At 43.6% G+C, this 26,351-nt stretch overlaps 1 protein-coding gene and 1 pseudogene across 6 annotated transcripts in view; one reads left to right on the top strand and one right to left on the bottom strand.

Annotated features, from left to right (window-relative positions):
- Foxp1 (forkhead box P1) overlaps window positions 1–26,351 on the bottom strand; it is a 609,381-nt gene that overhangs the window by 572,476 nt on the left and 10,554 nt on the right. The gene's annotated exons all lie outside the window — the stretch shown is intronic.
- On the top strand, window positions 20,962–21,630 carry LOC142855512 (large ribosomal subunit protein eL13 pseudogene; annotated as a pseudogene).

Raw genomic sequence — 26,351 nt, 5'->3', positions numbered from 1 at the left:
CCAGACTGGCTTCACAGAGGGACCTCACAGAGATCCTCCTGTCTCTGCCTCAGAGAGTGCATCCTCAGAATAGCTATTTTATTCACATGTAAGCAAGTACAGACTGATTTAATAATACTAAAATCTGTAAGCAGTCCTGGAAATGTCACTGGCCTGAGATGGGAATGGCAAAGCTCTGTCACTGCGCAACTAACTGACCCTGGACAAGTCGCAACTTCTCTGAGTCTAATTTTCTTTCCTCTGAGATAGGTAGAAGATATACATACATACGTGTGTGTGTGTGTGTGTGTGTGTGTGTGTGTGTGTGTGTGTGTGTGTGTGTATTCAAGGTGAAAATGCCCCAAAACTTTCCAAACAGTAGCCCACGCTGGCCACAAACTCACTTTGTAGCCAGAATGACTCTGAACTTCTGGTCCTACAGCTTCCACACCTCTAGTGTTGGGGAACCAAGTGCTTAGTGTATGCTAGGCAACTATCAATAGTAACTCCAGTTCCCTAAGAGCTCATTACAGCCCATTTATCAGGACAAAATGTGAAGGTAGCCTAGGAAAACAAATCAGAGTCACAGAGGATTTCAAAATTACTCTTATTTTACTTCGAAAACCACCTTTACAGTAAACACGGCTGAGGTTTTTGTTTATGTATGTATATGTGAGTTGATATATATCATATATATAAACATAGATATGTTGAAGGATTGGACAGCCTTAGGTAAATATTTATCTTCAGAATATTATATTATCTTCACACTCACTTAAACTCCAAAGAGTATCCGATGATTCAAAGGTTACTATTTAATATGCAATTCCTCAACAAGTGACCGTACACAAAATTTATTTACTATAAAGGCCATTCTGGTAACAGACAGAAACCAAGAGTTGACAAGTCTAAAGGATTTACAAGCTTGGGTTCGGTATATGCTAAGATTCTGGGAAACACAACATCTCTAGAAAACATGTTTCCATTCCGTGTTTAAAGGAGCCCAGCTCCCACCACCTCGTTCACCCTCACTTTTTCTACCAACAAGCTACAGCATGGTTTTGTTTTATTTTTTTCTAAATCACTTTAAATGTTGCCTGTCTCTGGAAACTGTCCAAAAGCCACGCCATTTTCCAATTTACCCTCCCCACTCCACTGTCTTTAAGGGAGGAGACATTGCACATGTGACTCCTGGAGAATGGGATGGGGCGATGGCTTTCCCCAGGAGGGGTCAGCGTGTGAGCCACTGCCCACAGCACCTTAGCAACTTCTGACACTTCACATTCACAAGCCAGCTGGCCAGAACGAGCAGTCAGTGCCTGGGAAAGAAAGCACAGGCAACCAGCCCACAAGAAGCGGGAATCCCAACCCTGGCCTCATTAGTGATGGAGCTTATCAGCCAAGATGGGAGCCAGTGTTAGTTAAATACACCTGCCTGATCTTGGAAGGAACCACTCACTGAGAACTGCTCACTGAGTCTAGAAAGCGTAACTGACAAACCCAAAGGGTTGTTTCCTGGGACACAAACGGTCCGACTTTGGTGATCAAGTTACAGATTCCACGTGGCTCCCCCTAAGGTCCCTTTGAAAAGCTGTGATGATGGACAGCTGGGCCTGCAGCCCTATGTGCTGTATACACTCCCCAGTTCTATGATACAGAGTAAACACAGCACACCTTGTAGGTGGGTGCACTGATCTCTCGCCCTGTCTCTGACCGATCAGACACGAGGGTGTGGAAAAGCACACTGCCAATACTCACGGTTCACTTCTCAGAGGCTCTGAAACCCCAAAGCCAGGGAGCTGTGGGGCCTTTGTGGTACCCTCCACAGACGTCACTAAGACACCACCTGAGCCCCCCTACCCAGAGTTACAGTGCAGGGACACAACTAGTCATTTTCCTCGGCTTTCATGGAAAAATAAAACCTAAGAGTCTATCATCACTATGATCTAGGGGAAAAAGGAAATTACAAAGGAAAGGGGTTGGGGGAGCCGATGGGAGGGGGTAAGGGAGGTAGAAGAGAGGAGAGGAAGCTTCACTGTTAAGACAAACCAATTGTGAAACCCAGAGATAAATACTCAGGGCTGAATTCCAACAGGACTGTCATGGCTGTCACCTTAAGGAAATAAAACTCTTATCAAACACAAAAAGGTTCCAGGGAATTCAATCTATGGGATTTACATAAACCAAAATTACAGGATTCTGAAACAATTAGAACTAAGTGACATATTCTTCCCCCAGGCAGTTAGGGTGTTTGCTTCCACCCCCACCCTCACCCCCATCCGCCCATTCCTAGGCCTGGAGACTGGCTCTTCCACACAGTGTAACAAGGCACTCCCCCACTTCCAGGTCAAGGGTCAAACAGCTGGGTCAGAGAGCAGGTTTGTGGAATCACAAAGAAAAGGTCCTTTTACTTGGGGAAAGGCGAGCCTGTCAGCAGACAAGCAACCTGTGGACCGAGTTCAGTGGATTCTTCATGGCTCTGAGTGGTACTGAAAAAGTAGTGTCATCTAGGAGTGGCTCACGGGAGCCACACACAAGGACAGCATAGGTGTTTTCCTTCTTCAGTGACATCCCAAGCCAGAGAGCCCTTCTTCGGGATCTGAGCAGAGCAGGGGTCGGTGTGAATGAAAAACATGAGGAATTCTTGAGGAATTCCTTCTGATGTGATTACCTGACACCTCCTCCAGGAGACTCCTGATGCGGCTGTTTATCAGCCCTAACCTCTAGGCATCTATCCTAGTCCAGTCCATCAAGACCCCGAACGCTTCAGGGCTCTCTTGTAAGTTGGTGGTCATCACCACTATTTATGGTATCTTTTGGCAACAGGGTTCAAACTGTGGGTGTGCACATGCACAGAGTCAAAGAAAAGGGATGTGGCTTCCTCTCAGGTCAGAAATCGGCTTCTGATTCTGACTCCCTGACCCAAGACAGGGGCACCAAGCAAACCGTCAATTTCCTAAAAGGCCAAAGGGCAGACTGGGAAGACACGAAGAGGGGGAGGGCAGAAGGTGACCTGCAGGCCCTTAGCTGTGGCTATGTAAAAAGTAAGATAGAAAATGAAAATAAGGACGGGTAACATTTAAACTGTGGGCAGACCTTCTGTCACTATCCCTAAACAAAGCAGTCTAAAACAAGCACATAGTGGTCACGTAGTTCTCAGACTTCTGCCATCTAGAGATGAAGGTGTGCAGGGTCTATGAACTACTCCGCCATTGCCCAGAGGCTGGACCACCTGTGGCCCTGAAAACAGTCCGCCAGAGACACCCAGAGCTATCTGCCACCTCAGAGATACGTTAACTAAAGAAGTTAATTTTTGACTTTTGAGTAACAGAGAGTCCACCATTTGGTTATATATTGGATGCTTATAGTTAATCTTAACTTGTGAGATTTCTGGTCACCGCAGGAACGAAAGTCAGAATCACCCCTCAGAGCCACCAGTTCCTTCCACAGAGCCCGGGCCTGGTGGGCTCCCCCCACCTCTCCACTTCTGTGCTGGGTGATTGTGAATTTTCTTTTTACATTCCCAACCAAACAGAGTTCAGTAACAAAGACTTCAAATATTTCATTTGACATGTTAGATACAATAATGAGAATGAATTCACTTCTCAATTCTGACTCTAGCTCATAATCTTCATATGAACCAGACTTGTTGAGAGCAGCTGAAGAGTACGGGGGGCGGGGGGGATCAAGACTACTCCAATTCTCTGGAAAGAGCTCCCAGGAAAGACTTTCTGGTGAACCTCACATCTTCCTCTCACAACTCAGAGACTCAGCATATATCAAAAGAAGGTTTTCAGAGTCAACTTTTATTTTTAAAACCGTAACTACCAAAGTTAAACAAACTCATTGTATAAAAGACTGCAAACAAAGAAGCATAAATAGAACCTGAGCCAGGGTGCAGGCCTGAGGTTCCTACCTCCAACCCTGGAACAATGACCAGAGGAACAACCACAGGGCTGGGCAAAGCAGACACCAGCAGGAACTGCACAGCCTCGGCTCTCGGTTCCTTTAACCCCGTTTCTCTCAGAGAAAGAGTTAAAAATTCCAACCAAAGTGAGTTCAGAGCACAAAACCTTGACTGAGCCTGTCTGGGTTTGAATTCTGTTAAATGACTTAGCAGACACATCAGCCTAAGCTATAAACAACTACCTCTTCCTCTGTGGGCCTCAGTTTCCACAAAGGCAAGTCTAATGGTGCCATTTACCTTTCAGAATTACACAGTGAGGACTAAAGAAATTACCCAAGCTAATGTTTACAGAATAATCAGTCAGCAAAGACCAGCAGAGATGTCCTCTTAAAGTACTGTTATATACAATTTTAAAATAGGTGCTGGGCGTGTGGGCGCAGGACTTTAATCTCAGCACTTTGAAGGCAGAGTCAAGTAAACCTCTGTGAGTTCAAAGCCAGCCTGGTCTACAAATCAAGTTCTAGGACTGCCAGGGTTGTTCCATAAACCCTGTCTTGAAAAAACAAATAAAAAACAAAACAACAAAAAATATGAATAGGTATCCAGTAAGGAATTTTTTTTAAAAACTCAAAAGTATGGACATAACAGTGCTCAAGAAACTTAATTTGTTGGAGGGTTAAAAACAAACATGAAATTACAGACATGAAAATAGACTTGATGTGGGAATTCCTTCTGTATGTGTTGCTTTTATTGGTTGATGAATAAATCTGTTTTGGACAATGGCTTAGTAGAATAAACCCAGGCAAGAAATCCAAACAGAGATATATAGAGAGAGTAGGCAGAGTCAAAGAGACAACATGTAGTCAGCCAAGAAAAAAGATGGCAGCCAAGAAGATGGCAGACCGCATTGTGGGGATACACAGATTAATAGAAATGGGTTAATTTAAGCTAGCTACGAATATTGAGCCATTGGCCAAACAGTGTTATAATTAATATAGTTTCTATGTGATTATTCAGGTCTGGGCAGTCGAAAAATGAAAACACATTCTCCTTTTATATAGACTGAATCTAGAAACCTGAAAATGAACAAAATTGGCTTTTTTGTTTTGCTTTGTCTAGAACTTTGTCTGAAGACCAGGCTGGCCTCAAACTCAGACATTTGCCTGTCTCTGCCTCCCAAATGCTGGGAAAAGTCTGTGCCACCACGACCGCCATTTTTTTTTTAATTTTTAGTTTGTGGCTCAAATCCTAATGATTCACTGATATACCCCAGACTCAAGCTCATCTTCTCAAGGGCCCGGTAAAGAAGTAAATGTTTCTAGCCGTCTGCAGTTACTGCCACATTTTTATTTTTGTCACTGAGCATCAAATAACTGAGGTTCAGAGAGTGAGAGAGGAAGTCAGCAAGTCACAGGTTTGCAACACCACAGCTCTGAGATGACTTCCAATGGTACAGACTCTCTCTGCGGCCTCAACCAACCAGGGAGAAGCCACCATGAAGGTGTAACACCTGGATTCTAGACGGCTCAGATTTTTTCAAGAGACAAATTATGTAAGAGACATAAAATCTCCTGCCCACTTCAAAAATATTACCAACAAACCCTGAGAAAATGGTTTTCTCTACTATTTATGCACTTCAGCGAGCCTGAGGAGACCAACACCTAAAGTGGGTAGCCTGAGTGTTGAGTTTGGCGCACGTGTTCCAGCTTCAACCCCAAAGGAGTAAAGAGAAATTTTTCCAAAGGAAACAATTTGTGCAGCATGAGACTCTCAAAACTCCATCCACAAAAACACTTTATAAAATGTCAAGACATTTATAAGAGTAAAGTGCGCTATAAAACAAGATGGCACAAATTACAGGATCTTTCTGTTTGTTGATTCTGAACACACGGCAACATGCAACCATCTTTCCCCCAAATACTCCTGAAGGGCTCCGAATATAAGGGCAAATCCACTGCAGTGTTGCACTCTGGTGAGTGGCGTGACCTTGTTCAAATGAAACCCTCGTGTGTATGTCAAAACACAAAGCTCTAGATGGAGAGCTGGCTCCGTCAGCACAGCGCAGAGCACAGAAACATGAAGACCTGAGTTCAGATCCCCAGCATCCATGGAAAAAGCTGGATGTGGAGGGAGAGTACACTCCCAGAGGTAGACACAGAGGATCCTTGGAGCTTGCTGGCTACCTGGTATAACCAGGTTCAGTCAGAGACCCAGTCTCAAAAACAAGGTAGAAAGAGACTGAAGAACATAACTACCATCAAGTGGGCTAGCACACACACACACACACACACACACACATAGGAACACAGAGATACAGATGGACACAGGGACACACATAGACAGACATAGGGATAGACACACACACACAGACAAAGGGACACACACAGACAGGCACAGGGACACACAGACAGACATAGGGATAGACACACACACACAGACGAACACAGGGACACACACACAAGGACACCACACACAGACACAAGACACACACAGACGGACACACACATACACACACACACACACACGTACTACGATGGCAATGGTTTAGAGACAGATGACAGTGATCAAAGCCAGGAGTTCCATGCATGTTTCCATGTTCCTAAAGATACAACATATGTATGAAGTATGCATTCCTGTCATAATGAACATTCTACCTTCTCAGCTTAAGTGGAAGTTTGCATTTCCACTATAAAACAAAACTAAACTAATTTTAATCATTCCAGAGACAGATATCCACAGAGAGGAGAAACTTCAACGTACACAATGGTGGTTTTCAAAACGCCACAAAAACACTGTTAACCCTATACTTTCCCATCTTTTCACCTCTATTCTCTATGACTTGGCTTCCAAGACAGTTCATACGGAATTCAAAGGATGAACATATATTAATAAAAACAAATTTCCCCATAGGGACTTCCACACTATTTAATTTCTTCCAATGTCCCAAGAGCTTCTAGACAGGTTCCTTTAGTCTGCATTTAGCACCTTCACTTTAGCTTTCTAGAAAAAATAAGAATGATAATTTTACCATATATGGAAATCATCCTTTACTAAATATCTATCCTTAAAAGAGACTTCACGTGGATAGAGAAATATAGAAAGCATGGCACTCAATAAAATAAACCCAGCTCAGAATAGAACTTCATGAGAAAAAAATCTACCCAACAGTAGTCCACGACACAGAAACAATGCAACAAGACAAGAAAACTAAATACAGAGAGAGACTCCAGTCTGTGAGAAGTCAAACCTCCTTTTGTTTAAATGTAGTAGCAAGTCCTAAGGAAAATTCAACCAGATGACCAAATCCAAACAATAGAGTTGTTATGGAACTAAAGTCATTACTAAGAGACTACAAACTGACTGTTTTCTCTAGCCATGAACACAGTCCTAACATGCTTATGAGGACCATCAGAAGAAAAGGATTAACTATTTTCCTGGCCAGAGAGAGACAATACAGAATGCATAGCAATTATTCAGACATCATTAGCTATTGCAAATTTTGAGCAAGAGGAAATGGAAATTATTTTTTGTACAGAAGTCAGAAGGTAGATTAGAAAAACCACCATCACTAAAACAGTGTGGGTCAAGCAAAAAACGGGAGATAAATGGAAGAAAATGCTGCTAGTTACAAGAATGGGAAGTATCTGAGTGCCCTACTGGCCACGTGCTTCCTATCTTGAGTTATCAGATAGTTTATCAGCCTTCTTTGGCTTCTCTGGAAACCGTCCTAACAGCAGGGCCAGTGTCCCCCTGGTAGCTGCTCCGGCATTTCAATCTCTTGGCCTTAACTGTCTTTACCACATTACTGCAGATTTCCAGAAGGTTATCAGGGGAAATATGAGCCACGTTGTTGTTATTACTTTTATCACATGGCCTGAAGTATTCCTGAAAGTTCTATTTTCTGGTTAGCAATATGGATTTCTGACACCTTTGCATGCGATTATCTCTGGCCCATAATATTAACTGAGAAACCAGGCTCTGTGGAGTTTGCGAGACTGTCTGCTGGACGTGGTGAGCTGTCTCAACGTCAGGTCTCAGTTCTCCTACTTTGTACTGAATGTCTTAGGTCCCGGAGCCCAGTACATCACAGGTCATGGTTAAGTCCATTCTAAGCAATGCAAAATTCATTACACAAATGGATGTGTGTCAGCATTTATTGTGATGATGGCCAAATTTAGATGCTATAAAATTGCTAATCTTACTAATTTCACTTCACTTCTGCACCAAGTTTTATTCACTGAACTTGAAACAGAAGCATGAGGCAAAGATTATCCCATTTGTAAGAAACTTCCAAAGACAGTCACAGAACAAAGAAAAGGAAAGACAAAATGTGTTCACTTTTTCAGAGTTCATCATTAGCAGGTACCTTTGTCTTTGCCGGAGAAGACACTCTAAGACTGCCCTGGTTTTTATTCTTTTTTTTTCCCCTGGTGATTACTATCTGCTAACAGCACCAGCAGAAGCTGTACAAGCTTCCATGTGTCCTATTATTTGATTTATTAAATTTTTCCAACAGATCGTGATCACACCGTAGCCAAAACAGATAATCATTTTTCGTTGCCTGTGTGTGAGCACTCGGGTGTGGACTGAGGGTGCATGAAGGTGCATGGGGGTTTTCAGGTGTCCAGTTACCAGCTGTTTCCAACTTATACATTGAAGCAGGGTCTCACACTAAACCTGGAGCTCACCATTTAGCTTCTCCAGTCAGGCAGCTCCTCTGCGCATTCCCTGTGTGTCTGCATCTGGGATGACAGTCAAGCCGCAAAGTCCAGCTGACTCTAACCATGCAGGCTGAAGATTCAAACTCCTGTCCTAACATGGTGCAGCATGTGCTTCAGCCACTGAGCTGTCCCTCCTGCTGGCGTAGCCATCTTTCCGGTTAGAACCATCACAGAAGAGCTCTGCTATGTTCCAAACCAGTCCCTCTAGGTCTCAGACAAGCCTACAACCTAACAGGCAAATGTCTGTGATTATTCAATAGTACTCTGAGCAGAAAAACCTTTCTGTTTAGCTGCCTATGAACACAAAAATATTTGGAATGCTGGTTGTTAGGTACAGTTTCTATTCAAGGGACCTTGTTAGAGTCTGGATGGAATTAGGAAACCTGCAGTCTCTACCAGGAATGTTTGACTCCACAAGTTTTCTTAATCTAGTAAGAATAGGCTCTCCACGGTATGTTTTCCAAATGATTTCAAATTTCTTCACTGCAAAAACAAATCACTCACTCTTCAATGTTCAACTTCCCATAACACAGTCACAACACGAAATACTCTTTTTTTTATTTGTTTTTCCCGAGACATAGTTTCTCCACATAATATTACTGGCTGTCCAGGAACTCGTTTTGTAGACCTGGCTGGTCTCAAGCTCACAGAGATCTGCCTGCCTCTGTCTCCCGAGTGCTGGGATTAAAGTTGTGTGCCACCACTATCTAGCTAACATGAGATATTCTATCTCTGGCAGAATGAAATTACAAGAGCTTTAATCTGGTTTCATTAATTAAGTGAATAAAAATAAAGAACTATTATCAGCTTCACCTTTCATGAGTTTCTATTTGAAGTGCCCAATGATATTAGCATGGGTCTGGCATCCTTCTTCCATTTAAGAGAAAAAGCTCTATTAAGAGCTTAGCCCATTAAAAACCTTAAATTCCTCTTTTGGGTGTGTTTTGAAGAAGTACTGAAATCCAACATGAGTGAAATCAATTCAGAAAACATTTGATCTACATGAAAAGACCTGTGTCGAAGTAGAGCATAAACACTTTCTGCCATTGGATTGCAGCCCCAGTCTTCTCAAAATAAATATTCATCTTGAGAAATAAAGAAGAATTTTTCCGGGTCTCTGGATTTCTTATTTTTCAATTTCAGTGTTTCAATATGGTGCCCAACAATGTAGAAGGAAAGAAACCAAAACCTTCTAATGGGGACCAGTGATGTGGCTCAGTGGATAGAGCGCTCACTCAGTGTACATGAAGGCCAGCACTTCATAGACTCAGGGCTGGCGATGAGTGTGGGTAAGCCTAGCATGCAGAAGGCAGGAAAATGAAAACCCAAGGTCATCCTTACCTACACAGGGAATTCAAGGCCAGCTGCAGCTACAGGAGACTTTGTCTCAAAACTAAACTAAACTAAACTAAAATCTCTTTGAAGTTACTGTTTGTGGTCAACCTCTTGGAAAAAAACAGGAGGAAACCACATAATAGCTCACTGAACAAGTTCTGATGTTTCAACGTTGCCACTGCCAACAGGTTTAGTATGAAACATAATTTTTTAAACTTGAACAAACAATAAAAAGAAATGTTGAGATGTTTACAGCATTCAGTGGTGAGAAAATGGTAATGTCAGCTATGGCAGGAACATTCGGGCACCCAGTTTCTAACAGAGGCACCTAACTTGTCTGCCCTGATGCCCACAGGTTCTAGCCCCCTACCCAAGGCACAGCATAATATAGGCATTCATGACTGTGTGCTTATAAAGGGGCAGAGAAGGGAATGACTATGGGTCACCTTTTGGAGGTCACTATGTACTTGACTCACACAACTCATGGCAAGATCCATGCAGAAAGAGAATTGTCTGCTTTCAGTAATATGTTTTTAAGTAAACTTTATTATTAAAATAACTTGCAAATAAATAAAAGTATCACATGCCAAAATTACCTAGAACCAAAGTTTATGTAGCCCAGTATAGTCTATCCAGTTAGAAAACATATTCAGAATGGAAACTGTGGGGCTTGACATTAACTTTAAAGATTATACTTTAGGTCCTTACCCACCACCAAAACCAAAAAATCCACAACAGAACTGAAACTAGAAAAAAATTAGCTTTAGATCCTCTTTCGTAACGTGTGTCCATTACCTGCATCAGCCCTTCTTTCATCTGTTTATATTATACTTAGCCTTCCTGTTCTTTTCTTCATATTGTGCCCACATGTACAGTTGTTTACATATATGCATATATTATTGGCTAGATTCTGCACAAAAGGGAGAAGATGCAGGTTTTCTTCTGAGATTTATGACCTCCCTTAGCATACATTCCAAATACATCAGTTTTCTGCAAAGTTTGTGATTCTGTTTCTCTTTAGAGCTGAGTAGTATTCCATTGTTTTTATAGACACCAAATTTTCATTACTCATTCATCTGCTGATGGATAACTAAGATGATTCCAGGTCTTTGCTTTGGTGAACAAAGCAGCAATAAACTAAATCCTATGCCCACCTTCACCTAGAAAACTGTGAGAAATAAAAAAGGAAAGAGTTAGTTTACTTGGTATTGAATTAAGGCCAAGAAGTAAAAACTACTACAATCTTTTAAAGAGAATGATCTGACTTAGTGATCAAGAAAATGTCAAAGTTCCACCAGATCTGAAACTGTGTCCTCTTTTGCTTTCTGGGCAATGTGACAAGACACTTGGACCAGCAGCAACTTGATGAGTGAAGGGTTTACCGCATCTTACATTTCCAAATGTTCTTCCATCACTGAAGTAAGACAGGGCAGGCACTCAAAGCAGGGACCAGAGTCAGGAACTGAATTGGAGAGACTTGCTCCCAGGCTCAAGATCAGCCAGCTTTCTTTCCTGTTCAGCCCAGGCCCACCTGACAAGGAAGAGTTCCACCCACACTGGGCTGGCTTCCTTCATCAATTAGCAGCCAGACAATGCCCAACAGACATGCCCACAGGCCAAACTGATAGAAGCAATTCTTCAATGGAGGTTCCTTCTTCCCAGGTGTGTCAAACTGACAGCCAAGATTTGCTATCACAGTGTGGTAAATACACTTCAGGAATTTATTCCAAGCCAGTAAAATTCTATACTTGGATGTTCCTGCAGCATCACACACTCGGGCTAAGACTAGAGGCAAAGGACATAACTAAGAGCAAAGCAAAGGTTATGTGAATCTTGCTAAACTGAGAAGGCCGGTAGCAAGCTTCGGAAAGCATTTTACAGAGAACATTGACCAAGAGTGTTCCTGATGTAAGCTGAATAAAAGCCAGGGACAAAACAGCCTAATCTCACTTACAGGTGTTTAATTCACAAGAATGGACTCAAAAACTAAGTAAATAAAAATGAAAACCCAACTGTATTTAAGTACAGAAAAATGTCAAAAACCATTTTGTGTATGTATATACTGATGTGTGTGTGTGTGTGTATGTATGTATGTCTGGTGTGCATGTAGAGAATGACACTGAGAATCTTCGTCAATCTGTCTCCACACTGTTTGAGACAGAGACTCTCAGTGAAGCTGGAACTCACTGATTCAGCTAGACCTGCAGGCCAGGGAGCCCCCAGGATCCTCCTCCTTGGGCTCACATTACAGTTGTACACTGCTGTGCTCGCCTTTTCACATGGGTGATGGGGATCTGAACTCAGGTAGCTGATGCTTATAGAGGTCACTGACTCAGTAACCTCAAGTACAGCCTATAGTACTTAGTAACTTAGTACTTAGTAACCCCAATAGTACAGCCTTTTAAAATAAAGACTATTATCTCTGAAGACATTCTGCTACTCAGAATTCCTAAATTTTAACAGCAATATTTGAACATGTAACCTTCTTATCTGGAGTCAGATGTGCTACCGTTGCACCATGAGGCCTCCCCCATAGAACAGCAAGCATCACTCCAGCTGCCAAAATGCTTTTCTTTTTTCTTTCCTTTCTTTTTGCTTTTTCAACATGGTTTCTCTGTGTAACCATCCTGGCTATCTCAGAACGCTCTTTATAGACAAGTCTGACCTCAAACGCACTGAGATCTACCGGCCTCTGCATCCCAAGTGCTAGGATTAAAGACATGAGCCATTACTGCCTGACCAAAATGCTTTTCTTACAGATAGAGGATGGACTAAGAATCTTTACAGACCAATTATTATAAAACTTGGGCCTACTACAAATGATCTTTTTGACTAAGTAACTGGGAGATAGTTTTCAGCATAGGTTAAGAAGGAAATGACAGAATTAGTGAGTCCTATTCTAGAGGAAATAATTATGAACAACTTGGGCATCCCCAGACCACCTTTTACATCTCAAAGGGTGAATTTATAAATTTCTGGAGGAAAAAAGTCTGTTTATCAAAATAAATAATTGTTTATGGTTTCTCTCCAGCTATGACTCAAAACACTGATTCCTCTAAAAAAAACTGTTAATGTAAATTCACTATCAACCTGGCTGTAAGTCTGAGCCAGGATTCATCAAGATGCACCCTCTTTCTACCGAGTACATCTACTTAGAGAGTTTATTCTCAAGGTCATAAATGTCTGCACTTGAAGCTTCATTCCTATATTATACAGACGAGCAAGGATTGAAGACAAAGTCGGCAACAGAGACAGCACCTTGTACTCTGTGTATGGTGGACGATCTAGGGGAAGCAACTCATCCTCCAAAGAGCAATGGAGCAATGGAATTTTAATGACATCTAATGACTGTGCAACCTCTGATGTTCAGTGTCATCCATATGAGAAAGGCTAACAAGGACACCTTCCTCTTACATCGAAAGTGTTGCTTGGTTGCTCCTTCAGCCAGAGGGGCTGCCACCCAGGCCCCACCCTGTCTCCTTGGCAACCTGTGCTTCTGCAGCAGGGACGCTTCCTTTCTTCTGAGAACCGGCCTTGGCTACCAACCTCCTTCCACATATGTGCATGTAACTAACTAGATTCCCCTCTTGTCCATCATTGCCTCCCTCTGGGAGGATCACAGGTGGAATCGGGACAAAGCATATGAACTCCAGTGAAGCTGCCTTCACCCCTAACTCCAAAGGGGGACGAACTGACTGAGACGGGTTCCAAACCCACACCAAAGCAATCAGGGAAGGAGCACTCGCAAATGAGCTGTTAGGGAAAGAAGGCCTCCTGGGAGGCAGCTGAGAAGGAATCTCCTTCTCATTAAAGGGGACTGGACCACAGAGGCTTGCTCTTTCTCCAGATCTCAGCCTGGAGGGGGTGTGTCAAAAGACCCTTTCTCAGTGTTCACCTATGACTATCAGAAACCACAGATATTTAGTAGCAAAATTAATCATGAAGAAACAACAAAAATAATTTTATGGTTGTGGGTCCCCACAACATGAGGAAATTCATTAAAGAGTCGCAGCATTAGGAGCGCTGAGAACCACTGCTCTAGAGGATACGGCACAGTTGTGTCTACTCCACTAGTTGCCATAGCTACCAGGTCACGGCAAGCTTTATTCCAAGAGGGTGATCACCTTACGCCCTGAGGGAAAGCCATACTATATACAACAAAGGCCCACCCCTACCCTTGGTGGCTGCAATGGCCTCAGTCACCACAACCTGTGTATCTGTTCGACTGCACCGCAGACAGTGAGCTGCTATGGAAATACCACATTTTTTTTTCACCTTTATCTTTTCCATTCACAGAACAGAACCTGCCTTACAGAAGCAGGTATAGTCATTGAAGCAAGTCATTAAAATCCTTGCAGATTCCAATGCACGATGGTGAATCACACACACGGGTAAAAGAGGAGTAGTGAGGACACTGAGAAGCTGGAATCCTCCGCATCGCTGGTGGAAATGGAAAACAGACAGGTGGGTGGCTCCTCAAAAGGTTAAATGCAGAAGGTACCATATGGCTCAGTAATTCCACTTCTAGGTATGTACCCAAGAGAAGTGAAAACATATGTCAACACAAGAACCCATATATGAATGCTCACAGTACCTTAATTGTAAAAGCCAGAAGTGGAAAACAAGTGTCTATCAACACACAGGTGAAAAGCACAGCCAGTGGATACAGAGGGATGATAGTACTCAGTCGTAAAAAGGGACGGAGTATCGACTGTGCTACAACATGGATAAACACTGAACATGCAAAGCCACACAGATAACGCCACTCAACAGGCAATATACAGAATAGACAAGAGAGAGCTTGAAAAGTATGTCAAATGGTCGCCAGGGATCCCCCTCACCTGGGGTATCACCTTCTGGCTTTCCATCACTTGAGATCAGGTACATGCTGAAATTTTTCAATGGGTATTTTGGGAGACAGACATCACTCACATAATTTTTACTGTAGCATTTTTGTAACTATTATACTAAGATATTAGTGTCATTTTCTTGTCGAGTCTAATTCACACATTAAACTTTACCCTAAGTATGCAGAGCTCAGTCCTGTCCGTAGAGTCAGGCATGCACAGGGCACCTTAGGACAGATGTCCATGAGTGAGAGAGTCTGTGTGAGATCTTTGACAGCATCCCTGCCCACCAGATTCCATCACCGTCAAGCCCCAGGGCATGCTCTGTGCTCTTCCTTTACAGTGGATCCCAAGGCTGTGTTTCCTCTTGCATTTCTTTTCTTGGACAGCGTAAGGAAGGGAGAAACTTCAAGTCAGTGGTACAATGAGAAAGCAGACATTTCTCCTCCTTGCAAAGCCAGGACCTGCTACTCATTCCTGCAAACCATGTCTATGGGTCCCAGTCCCAGGCAAAGTGGCCAAATGTGCAAACCTGGTGAGAGTCTGGGTTTAGAATCAAGACTCTGCAAACAAGACTTTGCCTTGGACTTCTGCCCGCTATGCTGGGAAGCCACAGAGGGACCTGAAAGCATTCAGCTAGAGCCCACTAGATGGCTGCTCTGCCCTCACTGTGGGCACTAGCCTGGTAACCACACGAGGCCCTGAGATGGGCCAAGGGCTCACCATGTTCTAGGCCCTCTGCCCTGGGTTAAGTGTGTTACAAGCCTTCGCTTCTCTAATCGTGCTCAAGACAAACATAGCACTTTGTGGGTAAGGAAAATGAAGTACACAAATGTGTAATGGTATGTATTACAAAAATGTGTAATAGGCAGGGTCACATGGTCTATGCATGGTGAGATAACCAGGGATCAGAACCTGACTTTCAGGCTCAGAATCCGAGGCACTATTTGTGTAGCTGGACTCACTGATGCACAGGGAACACACTCTCTCCGGGCACCAGTCACAGGAACCAGTACATCCACTATGCCTGAGGGATGAAGTTGTACCGGATTGGCCCACGCTGTCACATGCCAGCAAACCTTACCTTCCAGAAAACAAACTGTGGGTACAGAAACCTGCCCACGGCTATGCAAACACCAACCACCAAGACCTGATCCTACCGTCTGGTTCAAACAATGAAGTCTGGTTTTTCAACTGGCGAAAGTAGATCATCCCTGGGTATTTAGCTATGCTGTGACTTACTAGTACTCACACAGATACATGGTCAAGACTGAACAACCATGCCTTCCCATCCACTCCTTGAAAACAACAGTAAAAGATGAACAACACCCTTGGTGAGTGAGACTTCCAGATAAACAGGACTTGAACCTAGTGAGGTTCGGTAGATGCGTGAAGAAGCCAGTTTGGCCAAGCAAGGGAAGATGGAGCCAAACCACACAGGGGTGCGTGGCAGGGGTGTGTGTGTGTGCGCGCGTGCACGAGCACTAAAGTACATCTAAATGTGTATGTGTGCACTGTCAGTGAGTGGACAGGAAGGACCAAGATCTGCCAGGTCTCTAGCTGCCTTAGGGGGTTACACAAGTGTACTGAGATGCTCTTTCAGCAAAGGCAGGAAATGGATGAGCATTTTACATACATCCAGATTGCTAGAAATAGAGAGGACCTTTCCAGAGTGTGAGCCAAACTTGGCAAACTTTATTCAATGTAGTATATATTCAAGTGGTCAGCAGAACTAGGCCAAGAACAGAAAGACTTTACCTCTTCTGAAGATAGGACAACCATGGGCTCTCCTGAAATTTTTGGGATGAAGACCAGAGTAAACCTGAAAGACAACACTCTTTCTAGATATACCACTAGTCTACTGGAAGAGTATGTGAACATTTAGAAAACCTTGTTTCTGAGCTTTGGGCCTAAAAGAGGAGACCTTCCAGCTCTAACTGAACACCTGGTGAAAATCCACCCACTCAGTCTTCCTTTTCTACACACAGCTGAGGAACCTCAACAATAGTGTGACATTCTGGGACCCCTCGACAGATACAGCTGTGTGTTCATACCACCTGCCCCCAGAGGCAGAATTTGCCACACACACCTTCCAAAGAACATGGCACGCTGGTGCCAACCAGTGGTGTGACTTCTCCCTCTACAGCCCTCCTGGCACGTGTGAACACTCAGAGCATGTCAGATTATGGGTAAGATGATAAGACTGGTGGCACATACCTGCTTGGCACCATTTGAATGAGGCTCCCTTGGGCCCCCTTAGGTTTCACTTCCTGTTATCTGCACCTGCACCAGTGGCAGAAGCAAACAAAAACACTGGCAAATCCAGATGTCAGAGGCTTAGCTGAAAGCAGAGAGACAGCTAAAGCAAGTCAACCTGATCCCAACACACAGCAGGACAACCAACCTGGGTCTCCAACGCCCACATCTTTGTATGAAGTATGCCTTCTTCCATCTTTGAATCATCTTTGCAAAATGCATTCTTCTTTCTAAGTCTTGGCTACTTAAACTTAATACACTTTGAATCAGGAAAGATGCAAGCATTATAAACAGTGTAAGAGCAAACGTGTGCAGTGATGTTTTTTCACAAGACTAATTTAGTTCAAAGAACGAACTGAGTCAGTTAAAACACATCTGGTTGGTTAGGGTTTTCTGCTGGTGGTGTATTAGGATTTTGTTTGTTTGTTTGTTTGTTTGTTTCTGAGATGGAGCTTCACACTGTAACTTAGGCTTGGCATATACACTATGCATACTATATGACGCCAAGCTCACTATACATCTCAAGTTAGCCTCAAACTCACAATCCGTCTACCTTAGCTTTTCAAATGTTGGTATTACAGGCATGCACCACCATGTCAGGTCATATATATATATATATATATATATATATATATATATATATATGTGTGTGTGTGTGTGTGTGTGTGTGTGTGTGTGTGTGTGTGTGTGTGTAACAGAAAGGTTAATAGTCCTAACAAGTGTTAATCAACTCTTCAGCTCACAGTCCCTGAACCCAAGCCCTTGCCCTTCACCACAGCCCTGTAGTATGTCCGACACACAAGAACAAGTGAGATCAGGATTTGGTTACACCCCAGTCAGTGCCCTAGACTTAGGGCCCTCAGCTTTAACCCAGCATTGTGTAACAGGAATGAAATGGCTTTAGCAGAGCTTGTTTATTTTAATCAATCGAAGTTGGGAACTTAAATTCCACTGTGAGTGCTAACAATCCTTTAGGGAAGTTACTTTCATTCCTTTTTGGGGACAAATGGGAGAAAAGCCAACCCTCCAGCAAGGAGTAAGGTCTGCTGACATCAATGCTTCTGTAACCCTAGGCCTGAGAGAGTGTGAAGGGTCAAACAATGAGAGTCCAGATTCTTCACACCACAAGTCAGCACTCCCTGAGCAGACACTACACAGGGACCCTTTACAGTGTAAGGCAATTGCCCATCAGTACTTTCCTCATAGGAACTCACCATAAGGATGTATGATCTGGATTTTAACCAACTGATTGTACACAATTCCTTCTCCCACAAAGTCTTGCTAATTATATATATTTAGTGTGTGTTGGGGGTGTGGGGGACACAGCTAAATAGACTCATAATAAGAAATTCAAACCAAGGCAACACCTGCCTTCTGGCCTAATGGAAAAATCAATCTGTCAGGTCTTAATTAAGTACCCAGGCTAGAAAAAAGCGCCTGCTCATTCCTGCTGTACAAACGCCCTGGATTTTAGGAAGTCAAACTCTAAACGGTGACTGTATAGTGTGGGAATCAGAATAACCATAAAAGACTTGTCTGATTCTGGATGCCATATATTTAACAAGACTGAGTGGGGTAAGATTGTTGACAAAGATTCCTGTGAACAATCCCATTGGTTTCAGACGTCCATTGATGCTTGTATCAAAACACCCAAAGTTATCCCAAAGCAAGCTAGGGCAGCTGGTGGCCAGAGAGGACTGTTTTCTGGTCCACTATACATTTTGAGCCAACAAATAAATAGAAAACTAATAAACAAGTAAATGTGAATATTTGAATGACTAAATGAATGTTTACACGTTGTACTTCCACAATGGCAAATGAAGTCCCTTAACTCCCCCTCTATGTTTTACAACATCCCTAAGAAATGGAAACACACAGGTGAAAACTCCAGTGACTGGAGAGATGATGACTCATTAAAACACTCATCCGTAAACACGAAGACCTCCGAAGGATCCCCAGCACCCATGTGAAAAGCCAGGGGTGGCGCTATGCTCTTGTAATCTTAGTGCTAGGAAGCGGAAGTAGGTGGGTCCCTGGGGTTCCTGGTGAGCCAGCCTAGCCTATTTGGCAAGTGGTAGAGCGAACAATCTCAATAAATAAATAAATAAATAAATAAATAAATAAATAAATAAATAAATAAGGTGGATTGTACCTGAGGAGCAACACTTAAGGGTGATCCCTTGCTCCAACACATGTGCCCACATGTGCACACGAAGTGCACAGAAAAGAATAAATAACACTCTGACCAAGCTGCTCCAGGGACATCCAGCACAAGTAAGGCAAGTCCTTGCCCAGGATGGGCTATGGCCACTTGTAGCTGACAAATACAAGGCCAGCATGAGGTCCTTCTCCAACCCTGAGCAGCACCAACAGTGGGGGAGAGAGATTGAGCCTGTATGTGGATTGTAAGTCCATAACGGTCCCGGACAGAGCTTCATTTCCCTGGGAAATGAATGAGAGATGCTTTGCCAGGGGATAAATAATGTATTCAGATCCCAAACCAGAGCAGGGAAAACCCTCATTTTGTAACCTAACTTTGGGGCCGTTACAGTAGCATCGCTAGTTGCCACAGTGACATCAAAGGGGCTGTTATAAAGGGCATCCAATGGAAATATAAAAAATATGGCGAAGGAAGGTTCTTTTGCCCCAAACCCACCACTGCTCGAGGGGCCACAAGGATCACTTTCTGAGGCTGATTTGTGCTTCCTTTTCCCTCATCACCAAACCCTGAGCTGGAAAGTCAGTCCCTGTTCTTTGTGGGAAAAGTTCCAGATCTCAATTGGTCCTGAAAGCACATCTTCCTATAAACAGCAACATCTGTGTTATCAATCTCCCCCCCTGCAAAGCCCAAAGGCCACAGAGACGTAGAACGTCCATCCTCCACTATGGTCTCTGGGTATTCTACACAGCTCTTCACAGTGTTTCCCTTTGGCTTTAGACAGACAGTGAGAGTCAATTCTTTCCTTGCACGGAGAAAAATGTAGGTAAAGTTGGAGCAAGGGAAGACGGCTCAGCGGGTTAGAATTTCCCTTGTTGGCTCTCAGCATGAAAACAACTACCAGAAAGGGAGAAAGTGAACTACAATGCCTTCTCATAAAACACAAATTCGGGTAATTGGAAGAATAATTACAATCAATACCTAACCACCGAAATGCAGTATTTGCATGGGTCAATACTTTGCTAAAGGCTTTGCCTGAGTTGCTAACATGCACCTCCTGCTGGCCAACAGCAGACACTTGGTCCTACCACTAAGACCATGAAACTCAAGTAACAACTACTCACTCAGGAGACCAGAATGTAGTATATAGAGCGTCAGAGCCAGTTATAGAAGAGAATCAAAACTGCTTTGTTTGAGGTGATCCAGTTGATAGTTTAAAATTGAGTAATAGAAAATTAAATTAAATTAAAAATCCATTCTTGCTGTGGGATAATGCTCTTGTACACTGTAAAGATTTGTCACTCATATTGGTTTAATAAAATGCTAACTGATCATTAGCCAGGCAGGAAGTATGGGCAGGACAACCAGACTAAGAGAATTCTGGAAAGAGGAAAGGCAGAGACACAGTCATCAACAAACACAGAGGCAACAAGATGAGAATGCCCTACTGAGAAAAGGTACTATGCCATGTGGCTAAACATAGACAAGAACTATGGGTTAATTTAAGTTGTAAGAGCTAGCTAATAATAAGCCTGAGCTAACAGACCAGTTTATAATTAATACTAGCCTCTGTGTGTTTCTTTGGAACTGAACAGCTGTGAGATCGGGCAAGAAACTTCCATCTACACATTCTCAGCTTCAAACTTAGATTTAAATCCCCATGATTTCATCCCTGTGAGGAGTGTGCCCCTACTGGCCACTAGAAAACATGCATCCTTAAGAACACTGGCTTGGGCCTTTTCCGCTCAGCCGTTCCCCTGCACGGGAGGCAGCTATGGCGCCCAGCCGGAATGGCATGATCTTGAAGCCCCACTTCCACAAGGACTGGCAGCTGCGAGTGGACACTTGGTTCAACCAGCCGGCACGCAAGATCCGCAGGCGCAAGGCCCGGCAGGCAAAAGCGCGCCGCATTGCCCCACGCCCCGCGTCCGGACCCATCAGGCCTATCGTGAGGTGCCCCACAGTGCGCTACCACACCAAGGTCCGAGCTGGCCGGGGCTTCAGCCTGGAGGAACTCAGGGTGGCTGGTATCCATAAGAAGGTGGCTCGCACCATCGGCATCTCCGTGGACCCAAGGAGGCCAAACAAGTCCACCGAGTCCCTGCAGGCCAACGTGCAGCGCCTGAAGGAGTACCGCTCCAAGCTCATCCTCTTCCCCAGGAAGCCTTCCGCTCCAAAGAAGGGAGATAGTTCGGCTGAAGAACTTAAATTGGCCACTCAGCTAACAGGACCTGTGATGCCCATCCGGAATGTTTATAAAAAGGAGAAAGCCAGAGTCATCACAGAAGAAGAGAAGAACTTCAAGGCTTTTGCCAGTCTTCGCATGGCCCGGGCCAATGCCCGGCTCTTTGGCATCCAAAAGGAAAGAGGGCAAAGGAAGCTGCAGAGCAAGATGTTGAGAAGAAAAAGTGATGTGCTTTTGGAATATTGCAATAAATTTTCCATAAAGCAAAAAAAAAAAAAAAAGAACACTGGCTTGGGTCAACCATTCCAGAGTATGATAATGAAGCCCAGAATTCCTCAGAAGGAATCTGCACATTTACTAACTCACACTTTGGAACAAGACAATGGACACTGGCTCTTTCCTGATGTTGCGATCCAATTTAAGATCCAGAAACCTCCTTAAGGAATGAAGGTCATGGTAGGTGACAGTGGTGGAGGTTAACAGAAACAATAGGCACTCACTGGTGAGATTCTGGGAGAGGGGTGGAGGAAGGGAAGAAAATCAGGAAGGAGCATGAGCAGATCTGAAGCCTCAGAAGCCAATATCACCCCTGCAGAGGGGACCCAGCGCACATGTGGTGATGGGGGTGGGAGTAACATGGCTGTTGTAAAGTGACATTAATAGCCGACCTCTCTTTTTGACTTGGCACCACATGTCCCTGCAGGGTCCACTTCATTTTCTGTGTCTTTACTGGAAGTTCAAAGGGCTCAAGGACTCAAACTTTCTACACTGTTAGAGGAACTTGTTTCATGGACTACTGGCGCTCTAGACCTAGGTTCCTGATTCTCTAAAGTTGATATAGCATGAAGAGACAAAACTGTTGTTTTTCATCTCACCCCAAATCCATGCTCCAATCTGCAACCCAACATGAGTTTGTTTACTATTGCCGTATCCGAATCCTGGAAAAGCAAGGCCCAGAGACCACAGAGAGACTGATGGCGTGTCTGTAGGATGGTACATCCATTTCTAACTTCAGGAGCTATGACTGTGAGAACAGATACTTCATACTATGTTATCTACAATCAGGGCCCTGCCTTCCATCAACGCAGCGCCAAAGGCCTTCTCCGTACATCTCTGGATTCCTAAAGACACGCCAGTCAAACGTCAAAGAACATTTGGCCCTCAAGGTGCTTCTCTCAAAAAGAAGAAAACTACAAATACATTGACTGAAGGACCAAGTAGCCATTAACAATTACACAGAACACATTATGATGCTATAAGAAAACGCTCCTGGGCTAGGGGTGACTGGTAGAGAACTTGCCCACACCACCAGAAAAGCTTCTGTTACAGGGAAAGGTCAGGTCTGAATGGTAAGGGTAAATAGTTCAGAGGGCACCTGCCAAGGTGGCAGGAAGACCCAAGTTTCTGCACAGGACCTATGTAAAAAGCTGGCCTTGGTGGCATGCACTTGTAACCTAGCACTGGGAAGGTGAAGATGGGTGGATCCCTGGGCCTCACTGGCTAGCCTCGTCTAACTGGCAAATCCTGTAAAAGACCCTGTCAGAAGATTTGAAAAAAAAAATTGTTCCTGAAAATCACTACCCAGCACAGACCTCTGATTCCACAAGCATGCTTGCACACACACACACACAAACACACACACACACACACACACACACACACACAGAACATCACCTGCATGACATTTTCCAAAAACATATCCATATGTACATACAGTGTATAGCCATGTACACAAACATATTTTTCACTTAGCTACATATATATAAATATATATGTCAATATCACTTCCCCTCTCTAGACTCCAGTCTCCTTGTGACAAACATGTGACTGGCTTGGACCATCAGTGAGGTCCTTTGCGGCTCTGACAGGTTCTCCCCTCCCCCCGTCTTCATGCCCACATAAGAGAAGCTCAACAAATTCTTCCGTTAACACTGTATGGCTCAAAAACAAACTGGCCCCCACTTGCCTCCTCATTCCAATACAAAACTTTAATGCTCACTTGGCAAAGGAAAAGAGAAGGAAAATACTTTTAAAGATATGTATATAGATAATGGATATGACAAGCTACAAATAGTTTCAAGACATCATTTCTGGCTTACTTATAGTAAGAGTAGCCCCAGCCCACAGGCTAAAGATACTCTACAGGGCTCAAGTTCAAGGTCAAAAGAAAGGGTCACCCTTTTTTGATCCTGTGCGCACGCACACGTGGAAGCATGGTCAGACTCCCTGGGATTTCCCCATCTGAAAGAGAGGCAGTTGCCAGAGCCAGGCTCCGTGACCACCCAGGATCTGAACTGCTCACAGGTGTTCAAAAATACCGAGGGATCGCATAATTAGGAGCATTAAGCAATCATCTCTGTGCACAGGCAGTTGGAGAAAGGAAAAGCAGAGTTTAGGCGACGCTTTGGGAGATAAATTCCACGGCTTTTCACTAAGTTGAAATCTTGGCTTTGGACACACATAAAAATGAGCCTGGCTGATCTTAGCTCCCAGTGGACATCTGCCAGATCACAATGGTTGACCCAGTTGGCCAGCCTTACCGCAGGGAAGACCACTGCTGGAAGAGCAGATGGCAGGACTGGACAGAGCCAGCATGGCCCCGTGCAAGGGACATCAGCAAGGAAAAGCAGGACTTGTTGGCCCGGGCTAGGGCAGAACTGCGCTTTCCAGAGAATGTTACAATGTATCCTTGGAAGAAGTGTCCTCCTAGCTGGCTCCCATCAGATGCTCACATCTTTCAATCATCCGTTATTAAAGCCTTTAAAACACAGCTCTTTATTCTCTCTCTCTCTCTCTCTCTCTCTCTCTCTCTCTCTCTCTCTCTCTCTCTCTCTCTCTCTCTGTCCAACTATATGCAGCAACAAAACACACTCTCATCTACAGAGATGCAAGTGTCTGCTATGAAGACTTTTACTAGAAATCCTAGTGACACAGGAGTTCGCCTTACTGCTTCCCACAAGTCTTAAAGATGTCATGATACAAGTCTGACTCCTTGCTGAGAAACCACTACCAAGTACAACCTTCTTGGCTATGAGCAGCCCACTTTTTGCTTAAATTAAAAGTGTTGTTTATTGGCTAACAAGCTCTGCTGTCCCCGTTAAAAATGCCCATCATTTCAGAAGAGCACCATCCAAACACTCCCCTTCCGCTGGATTTTCCTTCCTTCTGCAGAGAAACATCAGCTACCTTTAGACTATTTTGTTTAACATCTCCTGCCATTTGTGCTATTTACTGAGTACCTGATACTCTAATAAAATGTCAGCGCAAATAACCAAGTTGTCCAGGAAAAAAAAAGTTTTCGCAACCTTCCCTGGCTTGTCAAGGTAAACATTTAGAGATGGCTCCTGTTAGTCCTGCTGACACAAACAACTTTTCTCTTTCCTCTCAAATTACCAAAGATTATCATTTTACTTTGCAATGAGCCTGATGAAATTGAAACTCTGTACATCAGAATTAAATATGTTCTATCCACTCAGAATGAACAGTGCATTATTTATCACTAATACTTAACGACAAAAAAAACCCTGATAACTTTCCCCGATTATACCGCTGATGACATCTCGCCTCGCACCATCGATTCTCTTGGTCGTTAGCATAATCACGGAGCCTCAACTATGGCTTCTGCAGAGAGTTTGGTAACAGAGCTGAAAGTAGACATGCACACTATTTTAAAAACACGTTCTGATTCCCATCTAAGCATATCTTTATTTATATGGCTTTCTTACCATCAAGATGCCAGCCCTTTAAATTATGCAGAAATCACTTTCTCCACTGAAGAACAAGGTGCTACATCATACCCAGGATAGAGAAGTATAAAGAGCCTGTTAATTAAGCGTCGCTCTTTAACTCACTACCCTGCATATGCAACTGTTAAGTTCTAAGCCAACTCTAAATACGAATGAGGAAATGGCTAGGCTCTTTCAAATGAATGCTTATTTTTCCCCCCATCCCTAATAGAAGAGATCGGCCACTTGAAAGATTATTTTTAATCAAACTCCCTGATAAATGGTTGAGATTATTTAAGGTTATTTTCCTCTGAAAGTACATGCAAATAAGCAAATCACAGAATTGAAGTCAGGACTGAAGGCTTCACACAATTAGTCCAAATTTTAGGCTGCAAGGTGTTGGGTTCAAACGTAATGAGTTTGTCTTGGATTCAAATTCAGCACTGCAAATGGGTCACATAGAAAAAGGGAACCAGGGGCTGGAAAGTTGGCTCGGCGGGGACAGCACTTGTTGCTCTTGCAGAGGACCTAGATTCAATTCTTAGCACCTACATGGTGATTCATAGCCATCATTCACTCTAGTTCCAAGGGATCTGATTCCCTCTTATGACCCGCTCATCTGACTTCCACGTGCACATGGTGCACATACATGCAGGAAAAACATGCACAGCTAAAATAAGAAAGGAAAAGGGAAATCAGCTACCACTACATGTACACATATAGATGAGTTTCACTAGCTATACTAGACACTTGTTTAAAGCCAGGTTGCCAAAGAATACATAGTAAGGTGCTAGAATATAAATCTTTGCATATAAACATAAGATCTTCCTATGGGGAATGCATACTTATATATTAAACGTAGAAATACATGTAGGGGGCAAAGGCTGCCTGATGGGAAAAGTGCCCCTCCTCTGGAGGACTGAGGACAGATGAGACCAGCGGTCTTTATACCAAACTACTGTGTTTCTAAGCTGGACCAGAAACGCATGATGCTCAACAGAAGTATTTCTTTGTTCCTTTAGTGTCTTACATATTTCATAGCCCAAACTGAAAACTACAAGCATACAGCTGTCTAATTTCCTTCGTCTGAAATTCTCATCGCTGATGGATGAAGGCATCACCATTAGATTCCACAAGTGGGCACTGGGGAGAGACCCTGAAGCCCTGTGCCCCAACACCAAATCCATTTCCAAGGCTTTCAGAAGCACTTGCTATTACCTCATGCTGAAGGAATTCTT

Source organism: Microtus pennsylvanicus, chromosome 8 (assembly GCF_037038515.1).
Source record: "Microtus pennsylvanicus isolate mMicPen1 chromosome 8, mMicPen1.hap1, whole genome shotgun sequence".
Taxonomy (NCBI): Eukaryota; Metazoa; Chordata; class Mammalia; order Rodentia; family Cricetidae; genus Microtus; species Microtus pennsylvanicus.
The sequence above is the reverse complement of the archived record's forward strand: the minus strand, read 5'-3'. Positions and strand labels throughout refer to the sequence as shown.